Below are 19,278 nucleotides of genomic sequence, written 5' to 3'. Positions count from 1 at the left end.
AAAATTTTAGGATTCTAGATTAGGGGTCCAAAGGGGACAAGATGGAGGAAATTGGATGTGTCTTGTCCTTTTTCTCCTTCTTCATGCCCTCCATGTTTCACTGTAGTGTTGGCATTTTTCTGTTGGTTTAGGCTGGGGACACACTGTTCAACGTAGGTGACAGATATTGGCACAATATTGTAAATATAGCACAGGTAGTTTCTGGTATATAATGTTTGTAACATCCCACTGAGGGCAGAGCCCCACACGCTGCCCTGCAGGACAGAGCTGCGGCAGGGCAGCAGAACATGTTAGAGATAAACAGAATAAACAACCTTGAAACCAGCACAGACAAATTATGGCTTCTTCTTTGGCAGTGGGGCTGACAGACAGAGACTTTCTACAATCTCGGAATCATCAATACCACAGATTCCGACACCCATTAGTACTTCACTGCATCCTGTGCTCAGCCATTAGACCACCAAATTGCAGATGAGGAGTGTTGAGCATTGGTGTACAGCTTAAAAAAAACCTGGGTAACTCAGTACAAGGTTGCTCAGCACAGGTGTTTGTGTAATTATGACGTATTAGAAAACCCCTGTGTTCAATAGCCTTCCAGCTGCCTAGAGAGTCAATTCCAGAAGTTTTTAGCAGAGTTGAATACCACTGAACAAGGCTGCAGCAATCACCTTTTAGAGGGAACATGGATATCTTACTTTCACAGGTCAAGGCACCACTCCCTTGAAAATGGTACTTGCATGTCAAGTAATAGACACAATAACTTCTTTCTCCACCTCCTTCATTAGCAGGCAAGTTAAAAAGAACTCACCAGGGAGGTGTTTGAGCAAATTCTGCAAAAAGAGGAAAAATGCTGCAGCTGAGAGAGTGTTTTAGGATCCCCCACCTCTGTGCTAAGGACTGGGGAAACAGGAGTCTAAAAAAAACTTGAATTAAAGTGTCCTGGGAATAGCAGAATGCTTGCCATTTATTTATACCAAAATGCAATCTAATTGCGATTTTATAGATTTCTGCATATGTAGGCAGAGGCTGGCCCAAAGAGAACATTAATAGCCCTCACCTCAATAAACACAAATGATGGAGTGTAGAATGAGCATGCCAATACAATTTCAACTCAAAGTCATTTCTCCTTAGAAGTCACTATAACTAGTTGAAGCTGTCTCCAAGCTATTTAGAAGACGTTTAAAATCATTTAATCACAAGCAAATGTCAGAGTATTTTTGCAATCAAATAAAATCTACCACTCTGTACCTTATGCACTTTTAAGGACATCACAGAAAATCTCAAATCTTAAGATGCTTCCAAAGTAAGAATAGTACATATTTTTAACCCCATTTCACAGACAGGAAGCAGACATGCTGTAATTGGAAAGAAACCACCCAAGATAATAAAACCACTTTGACTGAAATTTTCATCTGGCCAATCTTCTTGCTTATGATGGATAAGGAAGGACAGACTGGGACCTCTCCAGACATTTCTTATGCCTTTCCTCACCCTGCATTTGAGCTGGAGGCTGTAATTGTAAGAGTAGCCTGCCAGGGTCCCTTTTCCATGATGCAGATTTTAAGCCCATTGCAGATCCAAAGCATTGCAATAAATGGCAACAAACACCACAATTATACTGAAAAAGTATTTTGGTATTAATGCTTCTGTCTACTAACTTCAGCTTTCTTAATTTTGACGTGAAAAAATATAAATAATCATTCTTTGTTCATGATTTTAAATATCTAAGAGCTCACTTTGCCAAACCGGTATGCCAGTGTTTATTTAGTACTGAGAGCAATCCATATTTTAAATAGAAGAAAATTGAAATCTTTAGCTTCTACTTCATTGACAGTCCTGGCTTTCATCTGAGGAGACTGAAATGAATCTGTAATTCAGGATATGACTGTGCTATGACTGTACATGATGCCATAATGGTGGTCTCTTTTACTCTCTGCTCTTTCCCTTAGCTGATTTTTTTTCTTATTCTTCTTAGCCTTTACCTGCCACTGAGTGTCAGGCTATTAATGTTTTCCTAGGATTATGGCCAATGACAATTAAATATCTCTTCAGAATGATAACAGCTTGGCTAGTGACCATCACTCTTATTTATAATAAAGATATTTGCCTTCCTTCATGTACGTTATCTTACTCCTATCCACAGTGAAGTTCATTTGTTCTTTGTCCCATAGTTGATTGATACCTTGAAATCCACTGCAACTCCTGACAGTCACTTTTCATCACTATTATCTGAAAGAATTTAATATCACCAGAACACTTAGTCACCTCATTATTACCTTTTTTTTCTAGATCATTTCTGTTGAGCAGTAGATATCCCAGCAGAGCTCCCTGAGGGACTCTGCTGTTAAACCTCTACTTTTGTTGAAGCTGATCACTTAATCCTACTATTTAAGCTATTTATTAATTCATGAGAAGGCTTCCCCTCTTGTCCCATGACAGCTGAATTTCCCATGAGTTGAGATATTATCCTAGGCCATAGTGTTTTTAAATTCTTTACAGCAACTGTAACAAAACAATTTAGTACTTAATATCAAAATTCTCAGTCTATATATTACAATATTAATGTAAAAATAAAAGGCAACCGCTTCCACCCCCAAAACTCCAGCTGATAACACCAGAAAAACATTTATAATGTAAACTTTGAAAGAGTTAGCACTTTAAATTATGTGGCAAAGGTTCAAAACGAATTTAAGTTAGTTACCTGTATTATGAAGGGTGTTCTTGCATGTACTCCTTGGTTATTTTTAGTTTACCAATGGGATATTTTTCTGTAAATTAGAGATGAGTTAAAGCAAGACAGGAAGTTACCAGGCTGCAATATTAATGGTTGGTTCTGTGGAACTGAGTTCATTTTGGAAAACACAATTTACAGATCCTAAAAGCTAGTAATGAGATAATTGATGCAAAGCTGTAATATCATTTGGTCCCACTTGAGAGAGAAAACTTAATATTAAAATATTTTTGACTGACAACATTGCCATTTATCTTCCTAGCAGGAGTCAAGTGAGAACAATAAAGTGAGAAAAGGTCTCTGTGCTCCATCCGTATCAGCTGCCATTATACTTAAAAAAATGATGTGAACAACTCCAGTAAGACTGTTTCTCAGATTTTTTTTAATTTCAATACCTGTTGTGGAACTTCAATACACTGAAAGAATTTGAGAAGTTCTGTGGGTATGACACTTTGTGGACTTTTAGAAAGAAAAACCGAAAAGCTTAGCAATCCCAGGTGTCATCAATTCAGTCACCAAAATGAGATGGCTGTTATGTAAATTATGCAAATATGAGACTCAACCTCCTCTTTCATATTTGAGAAACAAAATATTTAATGATGTTGACATTTTTAATTATCATCAGGCCTCTGAGTTAACTCCTAAGTGGGATCAATGTTATTACATTGCAGGATCTCTGCAGACTCTGGTGGACATTTCTGCATCACATCAGATGATATAGGTATGTGCTAACGGTGTTTGAATATCTGAAACAACGGACAATAAAGAAATAGATTTTCAGAGTCACCAAACAGATAAATTAATAGTGAACTTTTAAAATGGTCTGATCTTTGGTAGTAGTCAGAATCTGACCATATTATGATGAATGTTTTTCCTATATCCTTTCCCATACCCCAACGTTACTTTAGATATAAGTTTCAAAAAAATATCACAAAAGTGCACTCTTGGGATAGAAATTTTATGAGAAAAGAAATATCATAACTCTAAACTTTTTAATTTAAATTTATGTATCTCTTTCACATCACTAAACTATATTGTTCCTTACATTTACTTAGCAGGCAGAAAATAAGAGTCAACTGATAGGCCAATCCAAAAATTTAATTTCAGCTCTCTCATTGGCATGCCTCACAGAAATTTCCTGATAGCTAAACCTCAGCTTTTCCATCAGCAAAAGAGGGATAACAGTGCTTAACTGAATCACAAAGCCAGTGATATTATTGCTGTTGTTTGTCCTATTTTGTAAGTAGATGTAATCATCTGTGTTACACAGAACTTTCTGAGAGGAATCTACCTATCTAAATGGAGATCTTAAAATCCTGAGGATTAATTAATTTATGTTTGCATAGTTCTTTGAAGCTGTGTAACACTATATAAATGTTAAATACTATCTATTCCTAGCCATTGACTATGACTTTTGATAGGTACTGCATATCTCAGTGCACATTATCACTACAGCCCAAGTCCTCTAAAACTCATAAAATTATTAGTTTTCCTGTTAATATTCTTTCTGTCCTCTAACCTTCATACTCTTTGCCTAGCCTGCTAAAAGAACTAGGTAACTACTCATAAAACCATTTCAGCCCTTTTAGTCTGTTGCTTTTACTGCACAGAAGCTCTCCATCTTACTTCAAAGTTCAAAAAACCCCAAACCAGCAGAGAATGACCTGCATGCTGACTTGGCGTGGAAGGGACACAGTGTGTGGCAGTGAGCTCCTGTGGGGAAAAAGTAATGATTCATATGGGACAGCGATGTGCTCCTGCATATTTTAGGGAGAATCAACAGGGTGACATTGGATTCTTGGAATTGAGGAGGCTAATATTGTGATTTTAATATATACACTCTGGCTAGGTGTCAACTCTGTATATATATATATATATATATATATATATATATATATATACATATACACAAATATTCAGTTTGTCTTATTCAAACTACACATTTTTGCAGGAAAGTGCATAGCAAAAGAAGACCATTGAAATCTTTAGTTTCCTCTTCATTAGTAGCAATAGTTGATTTCACAAACTCTCCAATATATTTTTAAAGCATCGTAATTTCCAGTTGTACTAAGCATGGAGAATTGACAGAAAGGGCATTTATGATCTATTAATATATGACTATGAAAAGATCACATATTTATCCTATTTTTAAGGATTAAGTGATTTACAATGCTCAGGTCACTATCCTATCCTATATATTACACTATCCTATCCTATATCTTAGCTGTCCACTTCTACATTTCTGAGCCTCCAGGTCCAACCTCATGCCCTAACTAAATCCTGACTCCTTTTTGAAGTGGATCTGGAAAAGCTTTAGCCCTTTCTTCTCCTGAACAGCAGCTCCTTTTCTGGAAAGAATTTTGGGCACAGTTGGAACTTGAGGGCACATTTCCAACAGCGCCAGTCTGGCTGATTAGGAACGAGGGGCTTTCTGTCACACACACCTGTCACTGGGGATGGATTGGGTAACACTTTCATAGTGTTACCTGCTTAAAAACAAGGGGTAAGAATGATTGTCCACTGCATAGCAGTGACAGAAGAAGCCAAGTGACCTAGTGACCTTGAAACAAGGACTGTCTGGAAATAATTCTGTTACCTGCAAGAAAGCTCAGGCTGGGATTGAAAAATTTCCTTGCAAGATTTCCAAGGAAAGTAGAATCCAAGAGTTCTTTTTATTTTCAGTGGAAAGAAGGTGCACCCAAGTGTTGTTCCCTTTGCTGCAACTTGAACAATTCACAGAAACTTAGCTGCTAATTGTGACATGAGTTTTTGACTCAGGTTTCTTCACAAGAGTATGAAATTGTCCTCTAGCAATGCTACTTGTATATATCTATGAAACTAAGGCAGAGCTCCTTTCTCTACTAATACTTTTCCCCCTTGGGATCACCCTCTGACACATTGCAAAGACAGATTTCTTGGTTCATCGTTTTCTTCCTCTGACAGGGAAAAAACGTCTGTTTAAACCTTTACTCTATATAAATCTAAAATACCAGTGCCTCATACCCTGGCTGTACAGTGTGTTTCTATCATATCCTTTCAGAAATATCCTAAAGTGTGGTTTAATCTCATGAAAACAGGTAATTTGGCCATTGGTGATTCAGTGTGAAGGGTATCCTGAAAATTTTGATTGCTCCCCTTTTTATTTATCTTGGTGGGACAGATTAGAGGTTTCACAGATAGCAATCATTCCTCACATTAGTTGTCTAGCAAGGAAGGAATGAAATCTGCTCTATAAATTTGAAGGCTTCCTTATCTGTTGCTGTAACTCAACTTTTTTTTCCTTCTACAAAGTTAAGGGGATCCTAGTGAAATTCCTGAAAGTGAAAGCCAAGTAAGAGAGGAAGGACCTTGTTGTGTTCTGTAATAATTCTCAGGGAAGTACTTATCACATGTATTGCACAACTCCACTGATGTTTTCAGCACTAGGGATTAGTTTAACAACATAAAATTCTTGAATGAGCCTGTTTAAGTAACTACTGATAAACACAGACTCAGACACAAAAAAAATAACCATTTTCTAAAATATATTGCCCTTGTTTAAAAGCAGCATTTTTCTTTTAATTGGGGATTGCATTACTTGCTAAATGTAGTAATTTAGTTAATGAATACATAAAGGAATATTAATGAACAATAACTAGGAAAAATATTAATGCCTTTTTCTAGTATACTGGAGGGAGAGTGTGACAAATTAGTAAAAGGCTAGTAGATGTCTGTTCCTTCATTGATATTTGTCCTCATATAGCCATAACTAGATAAACTATCCATTTATTTATTGAAATTAATGACAGATTTTATACAATTGGGATTTTTATCTTGGTTGTTTGTGGTTTTTTCCCCCTAGATATCCTATTAGTATACCTTTTTCAAAATAATCTACACCCACATTTACCAAATCTACTGTCATTTTACATAAATCTAGCTAGTAAATCTTAGTGTAGTGGTAATGCCAATAAACACCAATGTAATTAAAAATGTGGTCCATAGATTTCTTCTCTATTTAAAACCCTTTGACAATTTCTTAGTTATCTGGTTTCGCAAATGAACATCTTATCTACCCTTCTTGTTTTCCTAATATCAGTTGTTGTGAAAGCGAACACTTGCAGATTCCAGTTTTGAACAGCAATTTTAACACAGCTTTTATCTGTCCTTCTGAATTTTCCTTTCATTTCTTTTTGAATCTGTATTGCACTGTTAAAAAAAAATCATCTTTTTCAGAAAGAAATGTACTGAGTTGATATATCTGCACTCTTATAACATTCATAGCTTATAAAATACTGGCCTTGTGATTACTAACTCCCTGAATAACCACACTCAAGTCCAAGGCATTGGAAAGAAACATGAATCATATATATCTGACTATAGCATTTCAGTGAAAGGCTGACTGGTTTATGCCCTGAAGCCCATGGATTCAATAGATGTCTTTCATTTAAATGAGTTTTAGGTCAGATCTACTATGGCTGCACAAGCACTGAAAAATCAACAGCATTTTTTTACTGGAGTGAGTAGCCTGCTTAACATGATGAATATCATATACCACGTAACTAAATCTGTAAGAAATGCCTGAGTTCTGTTGCCCATTTAAACAAAATCAAAGGTACTTTGACAGAACTCAAGTGGACAGAAAGCTGCCTCAAACTGAGTATGTTAACTGGAAAACTGAAAACATCAGTGTCACTTTTATCACTGAAGCAGAAATTGCAGGGTTTGGGAAGAGATTTTTAACACTTTATATCTCAAGAACATAAACATCATTGAAAGACTTTTCTGCTTGGTCACAGATATTCTTTATGAAAGATTCATGTGTATTTTTTTACCACATTGTATTTTGTAGCATGAAAAGCATGGGTGGGAGGTGCAGGGATAAAATCTTTCCGAAAATATCCCTTCTTTTACTTCACCCCCTGCTTTATCTGCAGGCCTCAACTTTTTGGACATAATTTTTTTCCCAGCAATTCCTTTCTCCTTGTTCCTTAGCAATGCCTCTGTCCTTGACTGCATTTTTGTCTTGGGATCTGTACTTTTTTATTTTTGGTGGACTAAATGTCTGCTTTGTTCATATTACTTGCAGGTTTAAAATCTTTCTGGGTCAGCAAACCTAGAAGAAATGATAAAACTTTGTCTTTGGGGACAGCTCTGAGTTCTTAGATCTGACCCTACAATGAGAATATCAAAGTCAGTGACAGACCAAAGGAGTAAAGAAGATATTGTGAAATTGACTTTCTTTGATGGTATAATATAAAAAAGAAAATAGACATTTAACCAAGCACAAAACACTTGCCAAAAACTTAGAAAAATCCAGAACTTTATTCTCTGGAACATTACTGAACTCATCTTTCATATTACTTTATACTTTTGTAAACTTTCCAATTTTTGCTGCTAATTTTCAAGAATGAGGTGGTCTGGAATATTCGTCTGTGGTGCCTATCAGGATTAGGTATGGCCCCATGGGAAATCAGTAGAAGTTTATGACTGCTAGTGTTATTTTCTACACTTAAAATTTCTAAGTCTGTGGACAACACTGAACAAAATCTGGGATGAAACGGACTATAAACCCTTTTGAGTGTTCTAGAAAGATGATGTCAGAGACTACAGAATAGCCCAAAGAGCAATACCTTACAATTCTTTGCAAAAATTCCCATGAAAACCCATCTCTGCAAGGTGAGAAATATGGGATAAATGCACCCAAGTTAAAAAGGAAGACTAAAGAATAATCTGTCAGGAAGAGAAACCTGTTTTCCTAACAGAGTGGCCATCCTTACCCAATTCCTTCCAGAAGCAGCAGGGTCTCTCTATCTCCTCAGGCAGTAGCAGTGAGGCTCCAGGGCAGCTTGCAGAGGCAGAAATGAAGGAGAATAATGGTCAGATCATTAAAGAAATTAATTAAATGCCAGAAACATGGCAGCATGGAAGTGAGACAATGGGGCTGCCTTTTCTGCAGGAGTGGATTCCAGCTCCTCAGACTGAATTACAACCTCAGATCCCAACATGACCCATGGAAACAGGAGCTGGGAAAAGCTCACTGAAGAAGGAAAGCACCTACCAGCAAAAGGGAATGATCAAGAGAAAAGATGTTCGGATCAAAGGAGCAAAGACAACCAGGACTGACATGATTTCCCCATCAGTGATGGGAAAAAAAACCAAAAAACTGGCTGGGAAAAGAAGCACCTTCAAGCCCTGCTGTGAGAGAAAAGGAGTTTGTAAAGCCCTGTAGCCAGAACTGCCAGCCAGATCAGGTGTGTTGCTCATAAATTGTTGAGTTATATTTTTTGAGGGAAATGTTGAGGGAATAACAGATTGAGGAATTGCCTAAACATTGTAATTACTAATGGGAAAACAGCAGAGCTCAGTGTTTCAACTTGTGATGTGAGAAGTGAGAAAACTTCTCCAGGTTGACTCCAGCCTCTTCCACAGATTTCTTGTATGCCCAATTTTAATCCTCCTTGCTATCTAGGAAATGGGGACAGGCAATAGCTTGACACATGTCCTTTAGGTATAATAAACTCTATAAACTCTATAAATAAACTTTAGGTATAATAAACTCTATAAACTCTATAAATAAAAAAAAATGTCCTTTAGGTATAATAAACTCATCAGAAAATAGGGCAGAGATAAAAGTCATGAAGTGCATTTCATGAGAGTTTTTGTAATATGGTGTAAGAAACATTCATATCCAAATCCTAAAGAGTAAATATCATGGGGTTTTTTTTCGGAAAAAAAAGCAGATTTTCTTGACATAGGAATTTAAAATTTTCTCTCTAGCCTATCTGGGATCATATACAGAAACTTTTAGGGAATGAACATCCAATAATGGGTATAAAAAGACCCAAAAACATTATTCTGAATCATCTGTCTATTTTTTTCTTCTCTTAAAGCTGTGAAAAGGAGATATACTTAGGACTGTGTGCCTTTTACATCCCATCTATATTTTTCCAATTAAAGGAAAACAAATCTGCTTTTAAGCTATCACAGGGAAAATAATTTCCCTCCACAAGATGGCTCCCACAGTGAGAAACTCCAGGCTCTGAAGATTCCTTTTTTTAGCTCTTCAGAAACTAATCCCAAATCATATGGTTTAATCTGTTTACTTATAGCTCCTGAGGATTGATGTTTAGTAAATATTAAAAAAAAGAAAAAAAAAAAGTTTTGTTTTCTTTTATGCTGCAATTATTCCGTGATGCAGGATAGATAAGTTTGTTATTGCAATTGCTCACAATATGGGGAAAATATCTTGATGCCTGTTTTGATTATTTTTGCCAACTGTGTATTTTTTTTCTAAAAAATCGAATACAAGTGGCCATTTCATGCCAGGGATGCCTAATAAGAACTCCCCACTGAAATCAGTGAGAAACTATGACTAAAAAATCAATGGTTACATATGATCCAAGTTGTTTTATTCTAGAATATTTTATGACAGTCTTTGGGGATGTAGTAGCAAAAACGAATTCTGGGTATTAGCTTCACAGACACAGGGTTTTTATGATTTTTCAGTGACAGAGTTTCATGGAGCTTAGCAGATTAAAGGGAAAAGAGTCATCTAAGAAAATATATAAAACCAAACCTGTAGAATGAGAGTTTTATGACTGTAAGAGTGTTTACAAGCATCCTACCAGGAAAGTTAATACCCTTTGCTCCTGATGCTCCAGAATAGTTATGCACATATTCACACTAAACCATATCTACAAGGTTGAAACTGTGAGAGAAGATTGAGCCACGTGGTTTTGTCTTGTTTTGCTGTTGGTAAAGAGCACACAAAAAGGAAACAGAAATATACCTTGATACGAGTGAGCCCTGACATTCTGGTTTTGAGCCTTGAGCAGCAGAAACAGATACAACCAAGTTTTGCGTACTTGTAGCTAATTAGGTTTTTTTTTTGCATACCAGCAGTACCTGGGGCTTTCCATCACTGTACACAGAAATTGCACTTGCAATTGTGTCAACATCTGTCTCCAAAGGAGCTGAGAGGCTGAGGATGAAATGCTTGCTGTGTTTACCTGCATCTCACCTAGGCTAAAAGTACATTGAAGTACCAGTGTTGCTGCATTTGCACATCAGCCAAGGAACTACGTGGTAAGCAGTTATTTTGTTTTTAATCTCAGGAGAGTGTTTTATTTTTCCTTCTCATACTTCATTAATGGTAACTGTGCAAAATAATTTCTTCCTTTGAGCTTATTGAGAGTTGCTACACAGGATTCTGGAAAAGTCCCATGTAAAGCAAAACCAAAAAGATTTATTTTTTTCCTTTGGTTTTGAAAAAAAAAGAAAGAATATACAGGATTTTGTACATTTCAAGAGGAAGATATTGAAAGTGGATGAAGGTCATTTATTAGTTTAGAAGAATTTATGATAAAATGTGTGCTGATGTTTCCTCTGACTCAAGTTACCTTCTATTTAAGTGGCATATAAATGAGCTTTAATTAACCTGTTTGAAAATGATAGAGAAATAGAGAAAGACCCAGTGCCAATTTAATAACTAATGCTCCTATTATGCATGCTTGCAGGAAAGCCTGTGGGAGAAAGAAAAAATCACTGGGCATTTTGTAATGTTCACCTTGCAAAGCTGTGTTCCCCCAAGCCTTATGTATTCAAAAATCTGTCATGCAAAAATGATGCAAATCTGTAGTTTACATAGGATGTATAACCATGGTGTTTGGTAGAGCTTGGGGAACTTCCAGCAAAACACAGTTTAATTGGAAAATGCTATTTCATTGAACCTACAATCTTTTGCTCCAGATTTCTACAGCTGAACAAATATCCAGTGCTCTTAACAATGAATCTGACAAGGACATCAGTTTTACTGAAAACTGGAAGGCTTTGGAAGGTTTGTGAAAAATCATCAACTTTTTATGTTCTTTTATTTTGTATTTTTATTTTTCTGTGAGTAGGAATTGTGCATTTTCTCAGTTTGGATATTGGCAGAGGGATCGTGTATCACCAGCCTAGCATGGGCCCACATTTGTAAGTACTGTGTTTCCCACACAGTAGGGGAAAGTTAACAAAAACCCAAATAACTGGAGTGATATGTAATTAATGGGGGGCTGGATGGAGTGGAGGAAATGACATATTCTGTTCTTTCACTTTTGTATGTGACAGAGACATATCAGCTTTTTTAGTATCCCAAAAGCTGAGGATGTACAGGGCAACAAAGAAATGGGCTCAAAGTTCTGAATGAGACTCTGATTATCAGAAATATTGATTAGATGGAGCAGGTAAGGAAAGAAACTTTTAGTAAGATTTTTTTTCAAGGAGTGTCACTGAAGAAACCCTTTCATAATTTTTTCCCTAGTATCTAATGATGCTGTCAATTAGAAGCCTTTACAAAGCTTAATCTGAAAGGTGTGAAAATTTCTAGAGGGAAATTATATTGGATTATACTCTGAGGTGAAAGTGCTATGGAGGAATGAGAGGAAAAAGCTATGGCAAGGGGAAAAAAATAAAAAAAAAAAGAAGAGGCAGTTGTAAGAGTTAAAGTATATACCTATTATGTCATAAAGCGCTGCATTATGTTAAGCAGTTCATAGTTTTTTCCTGAATCTGTGACATTATTTCAAACTATAAAAACCTCAGAAAAAAAAAAACAACCTTTTTTTTTTTTTTTTAGTTATAAAACAGTTTCATATTAAAAAAGAATAATGGAAATTGTAATTCATGCACAAATAAAGAAAACAGAACATGGCAGTTGAGAGAGATACACCTGAAAAATTAATTATAGCTTATGTTTTTTTGCCAACACCTCCTTGGACACCTCAGGCTTTATTACACTCAGACTCCAGGGAAAAGAATTTCCTGGGTATTCTAGAAAACACTTAATGAAAAATAGGGGTCTGGTCCAAGTGTAAAGGCAGGGTTTAAGAGAATACTGATTGTTTAAGAAAAAACAATCAGTATCTCAGTGATCTGTGTTTTGCTAGGGAATATGTATCTGAAGTCTTCCAGCTTCTTTGAATCAGTAATCTCAAATACCTAATCCTTCCAATAAAGAAATCTACTGACATGTAGGAAGGGTTTACTGAACTGTAGTTGCATATATTTCTAAATGAAACAGTAGATCACCTAAAGTCATTCAGCAATTTATGAATGTTAATGACAGTTTTGTTCACTCAGTTGGGATTATAGTTCTTCTACTAATATTTTTAGAGATGGATTAAACACTTATATAAGATATTGTGCTGGTTTGGGGTGTCTAGAGCTAATTTTCTTCACAGTAGCCGATAACTGGTTGTATTTTGGATTTGTGCTGGAAACAATGTTGGTAATTCAGGGATGCTTTCATTGCTGCTGAGCAGCAGTTGCACACTGCCAAGGCCTTTGCTGCTTCCCACCTCATCAGCAAGTGGGCTCAGGGAGGGGCACAAGGAGATGGGAGAGAACACAGCCAGGACAGGTGACCTCAGGGGATATCCCAGACCATGCTCAGCATACAAATCTGGGGGAAGAGGAAGGAGCAGGGTGACCTTCAGAGTGATTTGTGACTCTAAGTCACCACTAGACACAAAGGAACCGTGCTCTCCTTGGGAGGGTTGAACCCCTGCCTGCCCATGGGAACTGGGCAGTGAATTCCTTGCTTTGCTTTGCTTTGCTTGTGTGCAGAACTTTTGCTTTCCCTATTAAACTGTTTTTATCCCAACCCATGAGTTTTCCAGCTCTTTCCCTTCTGACTCTCCCCACCCTGCTGGGGCCAAGCTGAGCTGCTGACTGGGGTTAAAGCACGAGAGAACAAAGGGCTCAAGGCAATGACAGAGCTGATTGGGATGTGCTGGATAGAATCCATAGCTGGTTTTGCTGTTCAGCTCTTAATGGACAGCTCCTGTGCTTGCCATGGGGCTCCTTTGCCTGACTGTGAGAACCTGGTGCTTGTTAGGGGTGATTTTTCCTTTCATTGCTTGCTGCAGTGCTGTGCCGCTGAGCACCCCACTCTGCTGGGACCGGGAATGTTTTGTGACAGCAGTGGGAGCACATGGCCAGTGCTTGCTGTACAGGAACTCCAGTGTGAGCTCCAAAAGTGTGTCCTTTAATGGGAATTTTATGAAGTAGTGTTGAGTTAGTGACCTACACAGAGTACAGAAGATGCCAGCAGTATCTGCTGCAGATGGAGTTCATCAGTTAATTGAGACATGTCTGTACAAACAGGTTCTGATGATGCCCTGAGAAGAGTGAGCTGTTGGAGAGATTCAAAGGTCCTTTATCTGTGCTGGTGGCTCTTTGAGACAAGTAACAGAGTGTGAGAGAGGAAAACTGTTTTCTCTCAATTTGTTCTCAATTAGAATGAGTTGAAATATATGGGAAGTATAAAACAATTTACTCTGTATTCTCCTGAGATCAATTAGCTAGAAATCTTGAAAACTTTTATTAAAAATAAGTATAACAAATTATTCTTCTTTTATTAAAAAGAAGTATATCCTCTCACACCACTCTCCTTTTCATGTGTATCCTCTGTACCAAAGATTTAACTTGTCTATTACTCCTTCATGAGTTTAATGATCTTTTTCATCACACAGAATGTTACTGCATCATACTTTGTTGTTATTGGCCCACTTTGTGCAGCTTTATTTATATAGCTGTACACAGATATGCATGTCTATTGAATTTATATAATTACACACAAATGTCCTCTTTCCTCAGAATACCTCCCACATTGCATTTTTTATAGCTGGATTTATGTGGAGGGAAAAAGATTCACCACCGAATTAAAATACCTTCATTTTGACCTTTAAGTCTCATCTAGATCTACAGAAAGACTTCTATTTACCTGAAAATATTCTGTTTCCCATGTGCTTAACATTGCCATTGTTGTTATGGAATGCATGAAAGAATTTGAGAGATATTAAGGTTTAAATTTTACAAAATTCTTATTATAGTTTGTTGCTTCCATTTGAGAATAATTATTCAAAATATATCAAGCTTTGCACACAAGTAATTCAACACCCAAAATTAGAAAATAAGTTAGAAGATTCATCAATGGATCTGTGCAAAAATATTCAATTATTTTGTTGTTTGTTGTAAACTAGCACCGTTTTAGTCCAATGTAATAAACATTCATAGTTAACAGGTGATTAAGATAATACTAACAATACACTGTTCCAATTTATTAATTTTTTTATTTCTTTACCTTTTATGCCATATTTTTTTCAGGAATAAAGTTTCCAAAATGGAAAATTTTTCAAAAATAATTTCAGAATTTCCCCTTAGCCAACTTCTTTATTTTCAATTTTGAGGTACAGCAAAAAAGCTAATAAAAGATAATCGCTGGCAAAGCAAGGTCTAGGTAAATAGAGTTCAGAGTTGTAATAATTTGCCAAAGCCACCCCATATTGTATTTTCAACAAAGAAAAAAACTTGTATCTGAAGACAACTGGGGAAAAAATTATAAAACTTTTGAAATGGCTTTTGCTCTATTTATTTGTTTAATTACATATTAATTTACAGCAACCTGAGACATAAACACATACTTTCATAGAATAAAAGGACCTCAGGAATTTCTTGTCCAATCTTGTGCTTACGCCTGTGCAGCTTTGTGGTCAGTTTATGCTGCTCAAGATTTGATTCAAACATTTTCAGATTTTGAAAACCTCCAGAGAAGCTGCCTCCAGCATCTCAGGGCAGTTGCTCCAACATTTTATTGTCCTTAGAGGGAGGAAGAAAAAAATTCTCATCATATATGATTGGAAAAAAAATCTTTTCAAATTTTATGTAGTTTTCCATGTTTCAGAACTCTTTGCTATTTTTCACTGACTGATCACAAAAGCAATGAACATGCAAGCTGACTCTGTATCAGAGCACTTATTTTGCCTAGATAAATTTTTAATTGTTTGTTTGTTATTGTACCTGTGTATCCAGCATTCTATGCTTCATGTCTTAATTTTTGAGAAAGCACATCTAGAAATGGCCATAAAGTTGTATTTTTCTTACTCCACATCAATATAAACTGAAGTACAGAAGGAAGTAGATAACTCCTGAGGACACCTTATCTTGGAGTACAGCTTAAGACCATACAGTATCAGGAGTACAAAGGTATTATTATTTATTTAATTATCCTGAGAAATGGGCTGCAGCAATTAAAGGCTGCTTCAGTAACTTTAAAACTCCTAATTAAGGACGGCAACCCAGGCAAGTTCAAGCAGTTGCTGTTAATAGGAAGAAAAACATTCAGAAAGCTGTTATTTATTACATTGTCTGTTTTTGATGAATTTGAATTTTTCTTGAATTTGAAGAATTTTTCAGGGAAGCCAGGCAGAGATGATTGCTGATTAAATAGTTGCAAAGGAGCACTGGGAATTCTGAGTTGTGCTAGATTCCACATACAGATGGAACATACAAGCAATCTGGCATTAATTGAAAATGTTAAATGTGGAAACTGAAAAACTTTCAATCCATCTCAGGAAGCAAAGCCAGGGTTTAACATTTGTTGTGGGGAAGGGGACATGAGCAGCATCTCTGTTGGGTTATTGCAGACAAAGAGTTCATATGGCTTTGTCCAAGACCAGCTACCAAGGGAATTCTGTAGGAACAAGACACCCCTATAACATTAAACCTAAAAACTTTTACTCAGCCTCCTAAAATTTTTGACTCTGGGACTTGCTTAGCCAGTAAACTGGTTGGACTTTTCTTCTTTTAATTTGTTTTAACACCCTATGTTGAGTACTCAGCATTCAAAACATCAAATGCCAAGGGACATTGCTTCACATATCATGGGAAAACCTGACATCTAGTTTGACTTTTAGTGGTCTATGGAAGGATCACTGTGGTTTTCCAAAGGCAATTAGGCCTTGGGTTTGAGAAAATCTCCTCCCAAAAGACAAATGGGATTTCTGTACTTGAAGCAAACAACACTGTGGGTGTTTTGTTACATTTTAATGATGCTTTTTTAGCTTGGGGTATAGAATGTATATTTATCTTGCTCAAAAGTGCCATGTAACTGATTACTATGCTGTCATGATTTGGCTTTAAAGATCAATTTGCTCTACAATCATCTTAGAAATTGGCCAAAAGACTTTCAGTAGGATTTGTATGTGTCTTATTTCTATCTGTATCTGATCTTAACAAATTACAAATAAATCCTCGACTTGGAATATATTGTTGTAAAGAGGAGCTGAGATTACCCTGACGTGTTTTCTGTTCAGAAGTGTAAATCAAATCAGCTACTCAGCACTAGGAATTTCAGAAATTGACACACTGTCATCTCTGGGGAAATATATTTTATGGCAGGTTCTCTGACACATGTAAACGTTTTGGCTTAATGCCATTATCTAAATAAAGGCATCTTCTGCTGTATTAGATCCCCTGTGATATCTAAGAAATCCACAGGCGGCTGGCAAATATCCACATTGGAACTGTGGAGGCTCTTTAGGAGAGGAAAATCATGAGTCCAGAGATCACACCAAAGGGCATCCCAAAGACACTAAGTCCTTATGCTTTGGCAAGTAGGGATATTCAGTAGGAGATGACAATGAACAACATTTTTGAATATTTGTCCTTTAAGCAATGGCATTGGGATTCCTGTCCTAGGAGGATGTGGAGGCAGACAGCATCATCAAGTCAAAACATGAATAATAGAAATTTGAAAGATTATACTGAACATTATTTTACCTCTAGAAACTTTGATTTACACATTTTTAAGAGCTAGATTTCCCCTTCTGGTTTTTTCCCCCATTCCACATATTTTCTTCTGTGGGCTCCCTGAGCTGTTCCATACAATCCTTCATTTTAAAACAGATTACCTGCAGTCTTACAGCAAAAAAAAAAAAAAAAAAAATTCTCCTGTTACTAAAGCTCCTCCCTGTTCAGCTAGCTCACATAGGATATGGACATATGTGGGTCTCAGATTCAATCAAAGAAAGAAGCTGAGAGTTTCTAGCCAGGCAAAAAGCCTGGGAAAGGGCTGGGAAAGAATATAAATAATTCTTTATCTCTCTTGTTGTTCACATTGTTTATAGTTAAGTTCTATCACTGTGTGTCAAGCACTTTGCACCAATGGTTGGGTTGTTTTCACTTCAGAACCAATGGATTTGGTCTTTGCGAAGCTCTGTATAAAAGAGCGGTGTATTTTGAATAAATCGGAGTTTTACTCTCAGCAGCCTTCTGAGTCAAGTCTATTCATTCCCGTCCTGCCTCGACAGCGACAGACATATTATTGGCATTTAAGTGAAAAATCTGTTTAATAAAAGTATATTCATTCCATGATGCTCAGTGGCTAAGTTAGCCAAATGATTCCAATTAATTTGCCCCTTACTTTGCAACGCAATTCTATAAATAAAGAGCTATTCACACAGACAGAAGAAATACTCCCCACTTTCATTCAATATGAAGAAGAAAAGTATTAAAAATATATGACAAAATTGATGTTAACTTAAGCATGGTTAAACAATTTGTCCTGGCCAAACCACAGCTTTAAAAGAAAGGAATTGCTGAGAACCACTAGGCAGCAGCATAATTGACTTTTGGTGGCTTCAAAAGACCATGAACACCCCTAATAGTTTTTGGCAGTTCCAAAGGCATTTATCATGATCAATGTGCAATATTAAATAAGTCTCCTTCAAAATGAATATAAATTCAAACTGTATTTGCATCTCAGCCTTCTGGTGACATGAGGAAACCACTTGAGTTTCACTCTCATGGTTTATGACATCCCTGGAAGGCTTTGATGGAATTATAGCCTTATTAAGTACAGTTGGGGTACATTATTCCTTAAATTATTGCAACTACAAGTCATTATTCCCCCTAGAAATTAGAACTTGCTGTACTTTCATCAACCATGTAATCTTGAAGTAAGTTGGGGGGAATTTCAACGTGGGAGGACATCTGCTTTTTAATTTCTGTCACTACTATACGTTCACAGCTTGGAAGAGTTGTTAGCATCTAATATTAACAGCCCTCAAACTTCTTTGTTTGCTTTAAGGAACACTATTCACAACAATTTATTTTAGTAATCACTGATGTTTATACAGATTTTAATGGAGATTGAAAATCAAATTTTTAACCTATTTTTTTAATTTATATTTATATCAGTTTCAGGACTAGTGCATGTATTGCAAGTTGAATATTTCTGTCATGAGCAAGTCTGACTAGGAGGAAGGGCAAGGAGCATGTACTATTTTCTAGTTAAAAGAAATGAACCCATTTGGAAAAAAAATGCATGGTGTTTATAAAGCATGCTACTTTTCCTCTCTATTGATATTTTCAGTCATCACAGCCTTATCAGCTTAGTTAGCTTTGTGTATTTTTTTCTTTCAACAGTTTTCACACTGCTTAGGCTTTTAAATAGTGGAAAGTATTATTCAGTGCTGCATACTGAAAAGAAAACATGTTAAAGAAAACATATTAAAGAAAAGTCCTTAGCGTAGCACATATATCATTAAACCTGACAGAGCTGAAGGCTTTTGTTCTCTCTCTCTTACTGTTTTTTTGGGGTTTTTTTTGTTATTTTATATACAACTTTGAGAACTATATCAGGTAGGAAAAATTCTCATCCTGTTCTCCCATAACATACTGTAAAAAATATCTAGTTATGACAAAGAAAAAATAAAATTTGTCACCACATTGAATGACTAATA

General features: G+C 36.3%; 1 long non-coding RNA gene across 2 annotated transcripts in view; it reads right to left on the bottom strand.

Moving 5' to 3' along the window:
• LOC140682223 (uncharacterized) overlaps positions 1–19,278 on the bottom strand; it is a 70,366-nt gene that overhangs the window by 10,235 nt on the left and 40,853 nt on the right. The window contains exon 2 of one of the 2 annotated variants that reach the window (XR_012053566.1): positions 2,702–2,768. This is a non-coding gene — a long non-coding RNA (uncharacterized lncRNA). Of the gene's footprint in view, positions 1–2,701; positions 2,769–7,521; positions 10,463–19,278 lie in introns of those variants that run through there. The other variant, XR_012053567.1, reaches the window with a different exon arrangement.

Source organism: Taeniopygia guttata, chromosome 1 (genome assembly GCF_048771995.1).
Source record: "Taeniopygia guttata chromosome 1, bTaeGut7.mat, whole genome shotgun sequence".
Lineage (NCBI taxonomy): Eukaryota > Metazoa > Chordata > Aves > Passeriformes > Estrildidae > Taeniopygia > Taeniopygia guttata.
This window is presented reverse-complemented; position numbering and strand designations above follow the sequence as displayed.